Source organism: Pinus tabuliformis, chromosome 5_1, assembly GCF_031772625.1.
Source record: "Pinus tabuliformis cultivar Carrire ecotype Pingquan chromosome 5_1, CPIR1, whole genome shotgun sequence".
Classification (NCBI taxonomy): Eukaryota; Viridiplantae; Streptophyta; class Pinopsida; order Pinales; family Pinaceae; genus Pinus; species Pinus tabuliformis.
Window position 1 is genome coordinate 593,076,896 of NC_142305.1, and position 15,400 is coordinate 593,092,295.

At 40.0% G+C, this 15,400-nt stretch overlaps 1 protein-coding gene across 3 annotated transcripts in view; it reads right to left on the reverse strand.

Moving 5' to 3' along the window:
* The window catches only part of DEG8 (Trypsin family protein with PDZ domain-containing protein), a 399,215-nt gene that overhangs the window by 365,753 nt on the left and 18,062 nt on the right, over positions 1-15,400 (reverse strand). The gene's annotated exons all lie outside the window — the stretch shown is intronic.

The window sequence follows — 15,400 nt, forward strand, 5'->3', positions numbered from 1 at the left end:
TCTGAAAGTTAATCTTCTCCTCTCGATAATCTGAGAAACATTCCCAGATTCCCGTCATATGCCAAGAGGCCCCACTGTCTATATACCATACCTCTAATGATGCAGAGCTAGTCACACAAGCCACTTCTTCTTCGAGCCTGGAAGCCAACATAGAGAAATCGAAATCACTTTCTCTTGTGCAATTTTCTAAAAATCTATGCGAGTCTCCTGACGTAGATGCCTCTGCATCATGGTCTCAACCCATAATTGATTTCCCTTCCTGTCTCTGATTACTTGCTCTGATATCATGTGAAAATTCTATCACTGCAACAACTGATTTATTTTACCTACTTATTTCTCGATAAGTTATTTATGAAAATCCTTCAGTAAACATTATAATAAATTATGCTGCAGATATCACATCATAATACAAAGACAAACACATGCACAAGAATTAACACATCGACACAAATATTTTGGACAATCAGTCCCGAGAAAAACCCAACATGGGAAAACCGGTGCAGCAAGGGAGGATTTTATTATTCAGCAATTCTTCAGTACAACTGGGTGCCAAATTAGCCTAGCCAATAGAGAGAAAATTCTTCAGCACTTCCGCAAGTCTCAGCGTCAGCCTAGCTGACCTCTGCATAGCTCCCAAACCCTCTGCGTCAGCCCCTGCCTCTCTGTGTCAGCACTGGGCCTCTCTGCGTCACCCATGCAGGCCCTCCAGTGACTGCGCAGTCTGCAGCCTCTGCATCTACCTCTGCAACCTCTGCATTGTTCCCCTGGTGTTGTTCCTGACTCTTTGTTTCGTACTTGCTGCTCTCCAGACCACTAGTTCGAATTTCTCAGCTAACCTCGCTCCAGAAATCGAACTAATTGGTCTCCCTCAGTGTGTTCTCCAATTGACCCTCAAGCCTCTTTTTATACCTTTTTCGTTGATCTATCAATGGCCGAGATTAAATCTCTAATCAACGGCTAAGATTAGATTTGGCTTGATCCATGACTTTTGGAACCTTCTAACCCAATTTTATATTAATACCCATCAATATTTTATTTCTCCTAAGTTTAGACTTAGGAACTCCATTAAAAATATTAATTATTTTAATATCTCCCAAACCAGTTAGAATCTGCCCAAACCATTTCTGGGTCTTGGAGATCTCATGTGCTTTAGCCTCTCCACCAATTTTCATGGCTAGAGCACATTCGATGCTACCCCAAATCAACAAAGAATCTCCCTAATTTCCTGCATCTTCTTCTTTGTGCTAATCTTCCTTAGGGCAGCATCCTCATCGAAGATGACATCATGACTCAACTCTACTTCTCTTTGACCAGGCACATAGATTCTATATGCCTTAGAGGTTTCACTGTAGCCCACAAAAGTTCCTTTCTTCCCAAATGCCTCCAATTTACTTCTCTTTTCTTTCAGCACATGAAAGTATACGAGCTACCAAAAATTCTAAAATGAGAAACACCAAGTTTCTTACCGATGAAAACTTCTTCGAGAGTTTTGGAGTCCAAAGCTTGATGAGGGCATCAATTTTGAACATACACGGCGGTGTTGGTAGCTTACCCCCATAGGAACTTTGGAAGTCCTTGATCGTAAAGCATGGCACGAGTGGCTTCTATAATGGAACAATTCTTCCTTTCAGCAACACCATTTTGCTCAAGAGTATATGCAGTAGTAGTCTCCCTCTTAATGCCAACTTTCCTATAATAGTCATTGAATTCATTTGACTCATACTCGGTTCCATTATCGGTCCTCGGTACCTTGATCTTCTTCCCTGTTTGATTTTCCACCAAGGCTTTGAAGGCACGGAACCATGAGAATTTTCATCCTTCTTCTTCAAGAAATATATCCAAGTTTTGCGAGAAAAGTCATCCACAAAGACAGCATAATATAAATATCTTCCTAATGATGTTACAGGCAACATACCAAATAGATCATAATGAACCAATTGCAAAGTGTCAATCGTCTTGCTATCACTTGAGAGGAATGGTCCCCTTGTATGCTTTCCTTCGGCACACCCCTGACAAACACCTTCATGTTCTACTTTAAATTCGGGCATACTTGTCACCATCTTCCTCCAACTTGATATAGGCTATCAACCCTTAAGCCAAGTGTAAATGCATCTTTGAAATTTTTATTCCCCACACGTACCTTTCCATCGATGAATGCCATCTTGAATCCTTTGTCCTCCATCGCCGAGATAGATACTAGGTTCTTCTTTAGATCGGGTACATATAGTACTTCTTGAAGATGAATGCTGTTACCTTGCTTCAATTGAAGAGTAACATTCCCAACTCCCTTCACAGGATAGGTGCGATTGTCTCCAAGGATAATTTCTAAATTTGTATCCTTCTCTATCAGATTTGAAAGAGCTTCCTTGTACCTGGTGAAGTGCCTTGAGGCACCACTATCAATCAACCAATTTCCCAAAGTATTCGAAGGAAAGGCAGTAGAGAGGACAGATACAAGATAAATTTCTTTTCTTAGAATTTACAACATTAGACTCATCATACCTGGAGTTTCTTGTTCTTTTAGAAGCTCTATCATTTTCAAGTTGAGTAGCGGAAGCATTCCTTTTCCCTTTGTTGTTGAACCTGCCATTCCTTTGATTGTTGTTGTTGTGGTTGTCATCATCATGAGGTGTATCCCTTCTATTAGGACACTCCTTGGCATATTGACCAAACTTGTTGCAAACGAAGCATCTTCCCTTCCTTCCATTTTTGAATCCTGGTCTTCCTTGACTTTGCTTCTTTGAACCTGCATTGTTCTTCCTCTTGGCATGAGCGGAGAATGCGGTAGGATTATTCCTATTCGAAGGCATCTCCAATTCCATCATCCTTGTTTCTTCTTGAGGACATTTAGTCAGCAATTCTTCAAAACCTAGAATTTTGTCATTATTGAGAATAGTAGTGTTAAACACATGCCATTCGAGAGGAAGACCTCCAAGGGCAATGAGAGTGAGCTCCCTGTCAGCAATAGCTTCACCAATTGAAAGAAGATCATTTTTTATCTCGGTAATCCTCATGAAGTAGGATTGAATATCCTCACCTTTTCCCTTCTTTATATCCTTCAGCTTGTTCTTGAGAAAAAGAATTTGATTTGCATTGCTAAATTTGAACATGCCAAGCAACCTGTCATATATCTCCTTTGATGTATTCAAATTGGAGATGTAAGGAACTAAATGCTTATGAATAGAATCCCTGATAATCTTGTTGGCTTTGACTTCACCCTTCTTGTATTTGGTCTTAGCAGCAACCGGTGCATTAGAAGGAGGTTCTGAAATATTTCCCTGCACATAATCCATCACATCTTGCTCTTCTAATCAGTGTTTTACGAAACGGCCGTACCAAAACGGAAACGGCCGTTTCGTTCCGTTTCATTAAAAAAATTTCTGACCCGGCCTTTGACCCGACTCGGCTGGCCGAGTCAGCTATGACTCGGCCGAGTCAGCCAATGACTCGGCCGGGTCATAGCTGACCCGGTCAACCCGGCCGGGTCCCGTCAAAAAACGGCCGTTTCGTTCAAGACCGGCTGGGCAGCGTATTAACCAAAAATTAAACACTTTTTTGCTGATTTTTGGCTGAGTCAGTTAGGGTTTGTGGACATGAAAAGGTTATTGTGATTTGTTAAATGCATTTGGGGTCCATTTCCCCCTCCCAAACTCTATTTAAGACAGCCAAATGCTCTCATTTCACTCACAGCAGTCTTATGCATTTGAGTGAGAGTCTTCTTTGAGAGTTAGTGAGCAGTTCTTGAGCTTGTTTTGGAGCAGCAGTGAGGAGTCTTGGAGGAGCATTGTAGCTGGAGTGAGGAGCTTCTTGGGCAGCCATTTGGAGCAGCATTGAGGAGCTGATTTTTGGAGCAAGTTTGAGGAGGCAGTTTGTGCCTGGAGGTATTTTTTTCCACCTCTATAAATCTGTTTTTACTTATTAAATTTTAGGTGCATATCAAGATAGCTTAGAGAGTGTTTTTAGTCAAATAAATGAACATTGAATCAATTTTTATTTTTTTTTTTCATTTTCAGATTGTTTTCCTAGTCAAAAAATGGCACCTAGAGCAAAAGATGCTGCTTGGGCATATGTTGAAATGGTTGATGATGAGATGTGTTGCAAGTTTTGCCATAGGAAAATTAAGTCAGGTCCTGGGGGGATTCATAGGCTGAAACAACACTTGGCAGGGATTAAAGGCAATATTACTGCATGTAAATCTGAGGAAATTGGGGAGATTAGAAAGACTTTGTTGGAAAGCTTTGAAAAATTTCAAGAAGAAAAGACTAGGCAAAAAGAGATACAGGCTGAAATTGGGAGGAAGAGGGAGATACAAAGAATGATGGCTGCCAACCCCCACTATGAGTTTGAGGGTTCTTCCTCTATCCCTCAAACTGATGCATCAAACCCTTTCCGTTATGTTCCTCCCTCTTTTGCTTCTGTTCAAGATAAGGGAAAGGGTAGAATGAAGGGTGATGGGACTATCAAAAGTTTTTTCACTCACTCAGGCTCCTCTCCATCAGATGCACATGGTCCTGAAGTTAGTAAAGGTCTTTCTCAGCCCACTTTAGATGACCATTGGAAGAAAGAATTGAGGGAGACTGCTTGTGACTACATAGCTAGATGGTGGTATGATGCTGATATCCCCTTTAATGCTGCTCGTTCACCATATTATGAGCCTATGTTTGAGGCCATACATGCTGCTGGAAAAGGCTTCAAAGGCCCTACTATGCAAGAGCTAAGGGGGTTTCGTTTGCAGAAAGAAATTACATCAATTAATGAGTATTTGCAAGATTTCAAGGAATCATGGGCAAGAACAGGGTGTACCATCATGTCAGATGGATGGACTGATCAAAGAAACCGTACCATCATAAACTTTCTTGTCTTCTGCCCACAGGGAACCATGTTTTTAAAATCAGTTGATGGATCTGATAAGGTAAAAGATGGCCACTTGTTGTTTCAGCTATTGGATGAGGTTATTCAGGGTGTGGGGGTGGCTAATGTTGTTCAAATCATCACAGACAATGCCTCTAACTATGTTCTTGCTGGTAGACTGTTAGAGGAAAAACACAAGACCATCTTTTGGACCCCATGCGCTGCACATTGCATAGACCTCATGCTTGAGGATATTGGGAAATTAGATTGGGTCAGAAACACTGTAGATAATGCCAAAAGCATAACAAAATTTATCTACAATCATACACTGGTTTTGAGTCTCATGAGGAAACACACTGGAGGCAAGGATATTATTAGGCCTGCCATCACTAGATTTGCTACACATTTTTTGACATTGCAATCTATGCTTTCCCAACATAGAAACTTGCAAAAGATGTTTTCCAGTGATGATTGGAATAAAAGCAGTTGGTCTAACAAACCAGAAGGCAGAGAATTGAGAAGGAAAGTCCATGATGAAACTTTTTGGAGAAAGGCAACAGAGATTGTGAAGGTTGCTGAGCCACTAGTTAAGGTGTTGCGGTTGGTGGATGGGGAAAGGTTGGCTATGGGCTTCATTTATGAGGCTATGGATCAAGCAAAGGAGCAAATAAAGGCAGCATACAAGGATAGAGTGGCAAAGTATGGGCCCATTTGGGCAATCATTGATGAAAGATGGAACAATCAACTCCATCGCCCTATACATGCAGCTGGGTATTTTTTGAACCCACGGTATCATTATAAAGCTAAGGAGTCAGGAGCTTTGAGGGGGGAGGTCAGAGATGGACTGGTTGATTGCATTGAGCGCATGGTCCCATCGGAGTCTGATCAGCTACTGATACATCAGCAGGTCACATCCTTCAGCAATGCAACAGGTACCTTTGGGAAGAACCTAGCAAAGATTGCAAGAGAAGCAGATGAGCCAGGTAAACAAAAATTTCAATTTTCAATTTCTTAATGGTTTTACTATTTTTATTAAAGTTTGTTAAATCATTTATAATTTGAAAGTTAGATATAATTTGTAATTTTGTTGAGCTTCAGCCTTCATCTAACTCATAATTCATTACACTCCTATGTTTTTTGCAGCACAATGGTGGGAGGCCTTTGGTGGCTAGTGCCCTGAATTGCAAAGGTTTGCAATTCGTATTTTGAGTCAAACTTGCAGTGCATCTGGGTGTGAGCGCAATTGGTCTGTCTTTGAGAGGATTCACACAAAGAAGAGAAACCGTTTGGAGCAAAAACGGTTGAATGATCTAGTTTTTGTCCAATACAACCTTCGGCTCAGACGGAACCAATTGCTGAACAAAAGACCTGATTCAGATCCCATTGTGTTGGAAGACATTGATCCAACATCAGATTGGGTAGTGGAGAGTCGTCTACCAGAGTTTGATCCTGATGAGGATCTTGATGAAATTGATGTTGGACATCCACTGCAGCGTGTTCAGTTGAATGCAGATCCCAATCCACCAGCCTCAGTCTCACAGCCAGCTAGTAGGACTCCAGTTGTAGGTGCTTCGCCTTCCTCTGCTCAGCCACGACAGAAGCGCAGCCGCATTTGTACTCTATCTCAGCTTGCATCTGCTGCACAGCCTAGTGGTACTGGTACTGGCACCACTTCTACAGTTGCAGTTGGAGACGATGATGATGAGGAGGAGCCATGGGGCCCCTTGTCTGACTCTGATGATGATGATCCAGAGATTGGTCGAGATGATCTTGGCTCCTCTGGCAGTAGCCAGTAGCTACTAGCCTCCTTGGTTATTTGTATTTTGTTTTGACTCTTGAGTCTTTGATCATGTATGACAGACTACAGTTGACTATGTATTTACTATTGCCATTGGGTACACCGTACCATTTTGATATAATGGATTGGTTCATGAGCCTACTTTGATCATATGTTGTCTTCCATGTATATTATAATGTTGTGTGTTTGGAAACTTGAATGAAAATCTTTAAAATTATGTTTAAAATATTTAAAATTATGTTTTTTTATAAAAAAAATAAATATTTAATGTATTTTTTACAACGACCGAGTCATTGAAATCGAGCCGGCCGAGTCATTGCCGTTTCCGAGTCCGAGTCCGAGTCGATCCTCGGCCGAGTCCGAATCCGAGTCCGTTTTGTAAAACACTGCTTCTAATGTCAAATCAAGAGACACTTCCATACATGATAATCAAACTTATCATGAAGCTTATCATCAGACTTGGAGTAGGATGTGGAGGCCATTGAGAGGTGTTCTGGATCAGTGATTGCTCCTCTTAGTGATTTCTCTTCACTCTTGCTTGGGCTTTGTCTTCACCTCACCTCTGATACCATGTTAATTTTAGGATAACAATGGTATGTTCTATGCTTAGAGCAATTTTACTTCAATTTTCTTTATTAGCCCAATATCATATCCAGTATAGCAATCACATCAACATGATAGTAAAATGCAGATAGAACATAAACAATAATAGTAGAAGACAAGCCAACACAAGAGGACACAAGATATGGCACCAGCCAGGGACAAACCCCAATGTGGGGAAACCCTTGATCAATTCTTCTTATAATTCTTCAAAAGTTCAGCAGAGAGAGAGTACAATTTACAATATTCACTTGCCCAAACTGATCAGTCAAAACAGCAGAAACAGAAAGCCCTAACCAGAAAGTCAACGCTGGTCAACAAGGCTGAAATTGACCTCCAAAACAGCTCGGTCAACCTTGGTCAACTCGGCCTCCAACAGCAAGATAATGCAGCCCAAAACAGTCCGAAAATAACCAATCAAATCTGGTCAACAAAAGTCAACGCAGCAACCTGAATTAGGGCAATCAACACAAGTCAACACAGGGGTCAAACTGCCTCGGTTTTTGTGCCCAAAACAGCGGCTTGCCCAAACAAAAGTCTCCCTCACAAAACCAAAGTCAAACAAGGTCAACGCTGGTCAAAGTCAGCCTCCTAAAATTTCGGTCAAATCTGGTCAATGCAGCAACTAGAAAAGACAGTCTTCCTTTCGCACATGCGAAGAGAGAGAGGCCCAGAAATCCGTACCCAATCAAGATGAGAGAGAGGAAGATGAATGAGATGAGATGCCAAAATGAAGAGGCACCTTGTATTTATATGCAACGTTGAACGCTAAAGGAGGCTAATTTGATGGTTGGCCGACCTTGACAATTTATCCATAATCAAAATAAATTCATAACTTCATTTGTACATGTTAGAATGGGATGATCTTTAGATCAATCCTACACCTCTAGGAAAGAGGAATCCAAGAAAATATCAGCTACCTCATAAGAATTGTCCAAAGTGATGTTTGGCCCTAGTTGCCAAATTTAACATAATTGCAATCATTCCATTTCCTTTTGTGAAATTAGTTTAGTTTGGTCTCTTAACTTGTTAATTCTATTAGATTTGAGTTATTTGCACTTAGAGGGAGTTAACCTCCAACTTAACTGGTTGAAGTAGTATAATTTAGGGGTCATTTCCCTCTTATGCATTCTTATTTTGGGATTGGGGGAATGGTAAACACTTGACTTGCTAAATCAGGTTGGATCATCCCAATGTTGGATCTACTTGCAAGTGAGATGCATTGAGAATTCGGGGAGCACACAGAGCCTTAGCTTCCTCCTTTGGACCTCCTTGCATCTTTCCTTAACCCAGCAAGGATAAGGACGGAAGGGAAAGCTGAATTGAAACTTGTTTGATTTGCATGTTGTAGCTTTGAAGTAATCTAACACAAGAGACAACCTGATTAATTCTAAAACAACCAAGAGGCAATTCATCACACTTTACATTTCACATTGTGTACTTGATATCATTGTTTTTTATTTTATAAGTTGGTTTACAATTTCAAAGCATTTTATTTCAAGTACTTTGATTTCAGCCTCTTTCATTTCCAAGTACTTTTTCTTGCAAAGCATACAGTTGGTTTATTGGCACTGGTCTCTCAATTGATCATATCCTTATATTGCTTTGGTGCTCTCACATATGTTTGTTATGAATGATATGTGATGTACGTACGAAGTTATTTCTTATGCTGAAGCACATGTGATGGTTATGTACTTGTGAATGCATTTATTTTGAAGCATGTGTGATGGTTTATCTTCTTAATGGTGAGTTGTATTAGAAAATCTGGAGGCTTGTAGTTTAACTTGGATTTTCCTATTAGAAAATTATATATTACGAAGCAATGGAACACATAAAATATTGCAGAAATATAAACATAGAAAACGCATAAAACAAGAGAGACACAGATATACGTGGTTCACCCAGTTTGGGCTACGTCCACGGAGAAACAACCAGTCCTTCCTTTTATATTATCCAGCAAACTAAAGGGATACAACCTACAGCAGATCCGCTGTAACACCCTCTTCGCTCTCAATCTCCTCTCTCTTCCTCACTCAGAATACAAATATATATAGACGCAATACAATTCCCTCATATATAGTGATGGGTTGCCTTCTAGGGCAAAAAACCCTAAATTAAACATAACTTCTACCGTCAGATCATTTGCCTAATGAACGGCCCAGATTGACTAGAAATTACTAGACTTTTACAAGGCCATTTTACATCTATTTTTAGCTTCAAGGGCGCTGCCCCCCAACCCCCGCCGGGGGACCGCTGGCCCCCGGACCCCCCAGCCGGGGGGATTAGCCCATTTGCACCCCCCCACGTGGAGGGGTGTACAGTCTTCCTGGGGTCTACATCTAGCTGAGACATTTGAATAGAAAAGATAATCAGGCTCCACAACCAACATTTCCTTTCCATAGTAATTGCTTGTGAATTTAATTTGCTTCTTTATTAATCTTTATTCTAATTCTTTCATCAAACAATTACCATAACATGAAGATCACAGAAACAAAAGAACACAAGATATAGGCTCTAAGCCAGGGAAAAACCCCTCCAACGGGAAAACCCAAAAAAAAAAATCTTCTTATAGAATTAGATCAAAGTGAGGTATCCAAGACCCATGACCACAGAAAACTTCACCCTCTAGATGCCAAGTCAAACCCACCTTTTTGCTCAGCAAATCATTCATCAAGAGACCAGCAACAAGAGATGTACCAAGGCAGAATTTCCATAGATTCTGTCTCAAGAAGAAAACCTCTCTTTCAAACTTCAGCCCTCCACTTCTTCTTTGTCCTTTCTGCGATACTTCAGACCACAATCCATCAAGTGAGTGTCTAAATGAGCTCCATCTTCCCTCTATTTATGCTATGCATTACTCATAAATAACATGTGAATGAATGTCCTAGTGGTGAACTTTAACTATCTCTCCCATTAAACTCCTTGATCTTTTGAGTAGATAATTGTTAGAGTTTTTGGTGCTAGGGCATCAAAAATTCGGCCTCCATAGCAACTTTTTCGCTGATCTATCACATCATAGATTCCATATTTCCAAGGAACAAGGCATTGGCCTATTTGGTTGGTGATCAATCCCATATCCCATCCATAAATTTCTCTTTCAGATTCAGCCCCTTTAAGGCCAAGCTCGAAAGCTAGGGCTTAGTGTGAATCCCTAGGCAAGGTATATACTATATTTTGGGTATTGAAAAGCCTACACATCAAGAGGAGTGTATTTGCCCCAAAATATCTTCTTTTGGTGGGCATCCACTTCAATCTTGTCCATAAATTTCCTTGCCCTAGGGCAAACCCTAGTTTTGTGTTGCTTCAACTTAGGGGCTTGTTCAAAGATTTCATGTGCCTTGATCTTGCTAATACACATTGTTGGAAATCCTTTCTCCTTGCTTTGACATTTGGCCATCCTAACACTCAACCAACTAATCAAGCCCTGGGTCTTGTGCCTCGTCTAATAGGCCTCTATCAAGAAAGTGAATTGCCTCCTACAAGAACTTTGAGCCTAAATAGTGAATTTCTTGTAGAAGGCCTCATCGTGTCACCTTGTACCCTAACCTTAGAATACCCATTAGGTGACCTTCTCACATACCAGGACTCCTCCCATTGGTGAAAATCCGTAAAGAGCAGGGGGTTTTGGCTGTGGTGACAATGGGCCATCACCCCATTGTTGTCACTTGGTTTAGTGTTAGCCTTGTAGGGTGTCCCTCTCTAAGGCCTGTTACATTTTGCGACAACAAGTTGTATATCAGATTGGTGCTTTTACAAATGGATATGAATCTATAAACTGTAAACCGGATCTTAGGATGTGTGTCCTCAGCTTCATTTACTATGTCAATCAATGGATCTCCTTCAAACCTTTTTAATTCCTCAAGGGGGCTAAAGCAGGGCTGTCCACTGTCTCCCTTTTTGTTCTTATTGGTTACAAAAGGGTTATGTAGATTGATCCTAGAGGCTAAAAGGGAAGAAGCATAAAAAGGGTAAGAGTTGCAGGTTTACTATACATCTCCCATTTGCTTTTTGTAGATGATATCCTGCCCTTTGGGCAGGGGTCCCCAGAGGAGATTAAACAATATAAAGCTCTCCTAGACACTTATTGTAGAGCAACAGGCATAAAAGTTAACTTCAGCAAAACTTTCATGCTTTTTAGTGGGTTGGGGAATGAGCTGCAAGTACAAATTTCACTAGTCACTCTGATATCTGGTATGTTGGATCAAGGCATCAAATATATGGGGTTTCACTTAAAACCAAATGACTATAAATTTGTCACTTGGTTGTGGCTGTACAAGAAGATTACAACAAGAATTTGTTACTAGTGCAATAGATGGCTATCTAGAGGTGGTAAGGCTGGTATTTGTCAAGTTATTGCGTAAAAAGATACCTATGTATTACTATTAGTTATCCATAGTACATATTCCAAAAGGGATTCTTGATAAGATTAGAAAAAAGAGCTTTAACTTTCTTTGGGCAAGAATGAAGAAAAATGAAGGGATTCCTCTGGTTAAATGATCTAAAACAGCAAAGCCAGAAGAAACAGGGATCTAAAAAATATGTATGTATTTGGTCAAGCTTTGAAAGCAAAAAGCTTGTGGAGGCTCTTTTTATTAATGGTCTTTGAGCAAAAGTAATGAGGGTAAAATATCTTGTATGCTGCTATGTAAAGCATTGGATCAGATTGGAAACAAAATCAAAGGGGCTTCATATGTTTGGAAAGGCTACGTTAAGGCATTCCCAATTATTGATAATTGGGTTGTTTGAAATATTGGCAAAGGTGATAAGGTAAGGCTGGGTGAAGATCCTAGGATAGGCAGTCATGGAAACTCCAGATTAACCCATCCTTTGCTTGAAGAGCTTCATTCAAAAGATCCATCATAAATTGTTGATGTTTTAAAACAAGGGGGGGCCTGGTGGTTAGTTTCAGGAATAGTCTTCAACTGAAGATTCGAATTTATCAAAAATTTAGCAAGAGTGGTAGTATTACATTGTTTTGTTAAAAAACTGTGCAATTGTGTTACAAGTTACAACATCAGAGGGATGAGTTGAAGTGGTCAAAGAATAAAACCCAGTGGACTCTCATAGCAAAAAGAGGTTGTGAATGGCGGCAGGTGTGAGAAATGATAAGGTTTAGTGGTGGAAGATGATATGGATGTTGGATAGCCCCTTGCAAACAAAAATATTTTATGGCTATCTTTATCAAATAAAATACTCACATGAGACAATGCTTGAAAAAGAAGTTGGAATGGACCTACTAGATGTGGATAGCCCCTTAAAAACAAAAATATTTATATGGCTATCTTTAGCCAATAAAATAGTTATATGAGACAATGCTAGGAAAAGAAGTTGGAATCGACCTAATAGATGTGTTTTGTGTAAACAGGTTGATGAATCAGTAGATAATCTCTTTGTTAATTCCCTTTTCACAAAGTCTATATGGAAAGAAGTCTTAATGCTGGTAGATAGTATAACTCCTGGGAACAAGGACCACTGCTAGAAAACTTTACTGGATCATTCCAACTTCTCATACAATTCTATGTTAACCCATAGAGCCGTAACCTGCTGACAATAGGACATGTAGCCCACACCATTAGATTGTCTTATAGAGAAAGCTGAAGGCTCCATCTATGAAAGTTACCAGGATCTTAAAGGAACCAGTTTATGACACCTCTATCGCCTGAGCCCTGGGGTGTCTTTGACAATGCTTGTCAAGGGACTCCAGCTAAGTGTGAGGCTGAAGTAATCCTGCACTTGTCTTGCTTGAATTTTTCTTTTACTTTAAAATATGGAGTTGGGGTTGGAACTTGGAACAAATAATAGAGCAGAATTATTTGCATTATGGATACTGCTAAAAACAGTTGTAGATAAAAGCATAAGGAATTTGCAATTGATGAGTGACTCAAATTTGCTTATGGACCAGACAAATGGCAAGTGTCAACATACAAATCTAGCTCTAGGACCTATTACGCATAGAAATGTGGAGGTAAAAAATCACTCTGATGTCATCTATTTCTCACATATATACAGGGAAATCAATTCCAAAACAGACATACCCTCAAAGGCTGTTCTCCCTTTGCATGCAGTACTCTGGCTACACAAAAATTCAGAGGGATGAACTTATGTCTGAGCCTCTCATTACTAGTTCTGACTCTTTGTGGATGCAGTCTTTCCTGGAAAGAGGTTTTGAAGGGTTAATGCCCCACAGCCCTAGTGCCCACTGCCCTTACAGGAATATTATGTAGTAATGATATAATAAGCTGGGCTGGTCTCTTAAAAAGACAACTAATTTTCGGAAGACTGTAACACGTAGATGCATAGCTAGGTCATAGACAGTTTTAGATTTTGAAAAAGAAACCATCAGACTTGGACATGTATAGTTTGATTTCTTTCTAGAAATATCAAATATAATGATTTTCTTCTTGGATTGAAAAAAAAAAATGCATCATTATGCACAAATATGTTAGGTCAGAAAGTTGTAGGTTTGATTTGAGTATAACTAATTGTTTGTTGCATTGTAGTTTAACTCTTAAAGTCATCTAATGATCGTTAGCAAAAACTAACCCATGTGCAGGGAAAGAATACATGGTGATAGTGTACTGTTTTCAATTACCTTGGGACCAAACAGTTTTGAATGACAACACAACCCATTGGGTGAATGGAATGGAGAAGCAATTGCTCATTTAGGAGGGGTACCTACCTAGTAGGAGGAACAATAGGCACTTGGAGGAGGGCACTTAGCCATACTAGGAGGTTGGGACCATGTAAAATATACCTTGGAGGTTGGACATTTGACTTGAAGATGCATCGATTGAGGAGCATACTTCATGGAGGTTGGTTGTGGACAAGGACACATGCTAAGGAGCGTTGGAGTTTATTAACCATAATGGTACACATGTTGAGGAGCATTGGCAATAGGAGCACATGTGGCACATAGAAGAGGAGGATCAGTGGAATAATGAGCACTGGACTTACAATTTGTTGCAAAGTGCACCATCATGAAGGAGCAACATTAAACCCAACGAGCACCATGCATGAAGGGCATTTGATCTTGGGGATTAAATAAAACCTTGTGTGACACCTATATATTCTTGTAATGTAGACAGCACCATGTCAGATTGCCTTGTTGGTTACTTGTATGGATAAAAGTGCTTGTTTTATGTTAGCCTTCTTCACCTACTCCATATATATAGGGAGGAAAGAATTGTTGTAATTATTATAACTGTACTCTATTCTATCTTTGCATTTTCTTGGAGATGTCTTTTAGGGAACAAGATGCTAGGGTTTATGAGGAAACTCTAGGTGAAGACAAGAAGAGAGAGTGACATCTCAAATGTTCTTGGAGAGATTGCTCTTGTGAGATGTCAGGGTTTGCTTTTGTGAGAAGCTAGGATTTCAGCCATGCAAGTAAACCCTAGAGAATAACAAGACATTGGAGGCAATGATGCTTTGACTAGTGGCTCTTGTCATAGCGCTAGGGTTTCTATACTTGCAGAAGACATGAAGGGAAGAACTAACACCTTAAATGATTTTGTAGCCTCGATTTTGTGTAATGCATGGAGGCTAGGGAAAGATCATGTAGGACCTAACTTGATAAGTCTCAAGCTTGGTGCGATGCCTTGTTTGAAAGAAGACTCAGTTATGGTACTCTTCATGTTCCATGGAGTTCTTGGTGCTTGCACTAATGCAAGAGTTGAAAACCTAGGGTTTAAGGACTCAAACCCTAGAATAGACATGGAAACTTGGAGAGTCGAGACTAGCACTAGAGTTGTCTCACCATGTACTTGTGTGATGCAACATGGTTAGGTTTATAAATACTAAGGTAGACAAGAGCACTAGTCTGGAAAGCTTGTGCAATACAAGCTTGAAGTATGTGCCAAGAAGAACTAGCAAATTTTTATGCTAAGTTCTTGAGGATCTTTGGTGGAGTGACCAACCTTGGATTGGCGTGATTCCTAGCTAGGTGGAGTCGGTAGCTAGGGTTTTCCTATGGTTTTCCTAGCTAGCGTTTGGAGAACTCAAGTTGTACCAACTTTGAGATGAAATTGTGTTATGTACTTGTACTTCATATATATATATATATGAAGTTTTCAACAGTCCAAATTTTGTGTGCTTGAAGATTTGATTTTTAACTTGTGTTATCTTCATGATTGAATAGATTTCAGCCCTGGT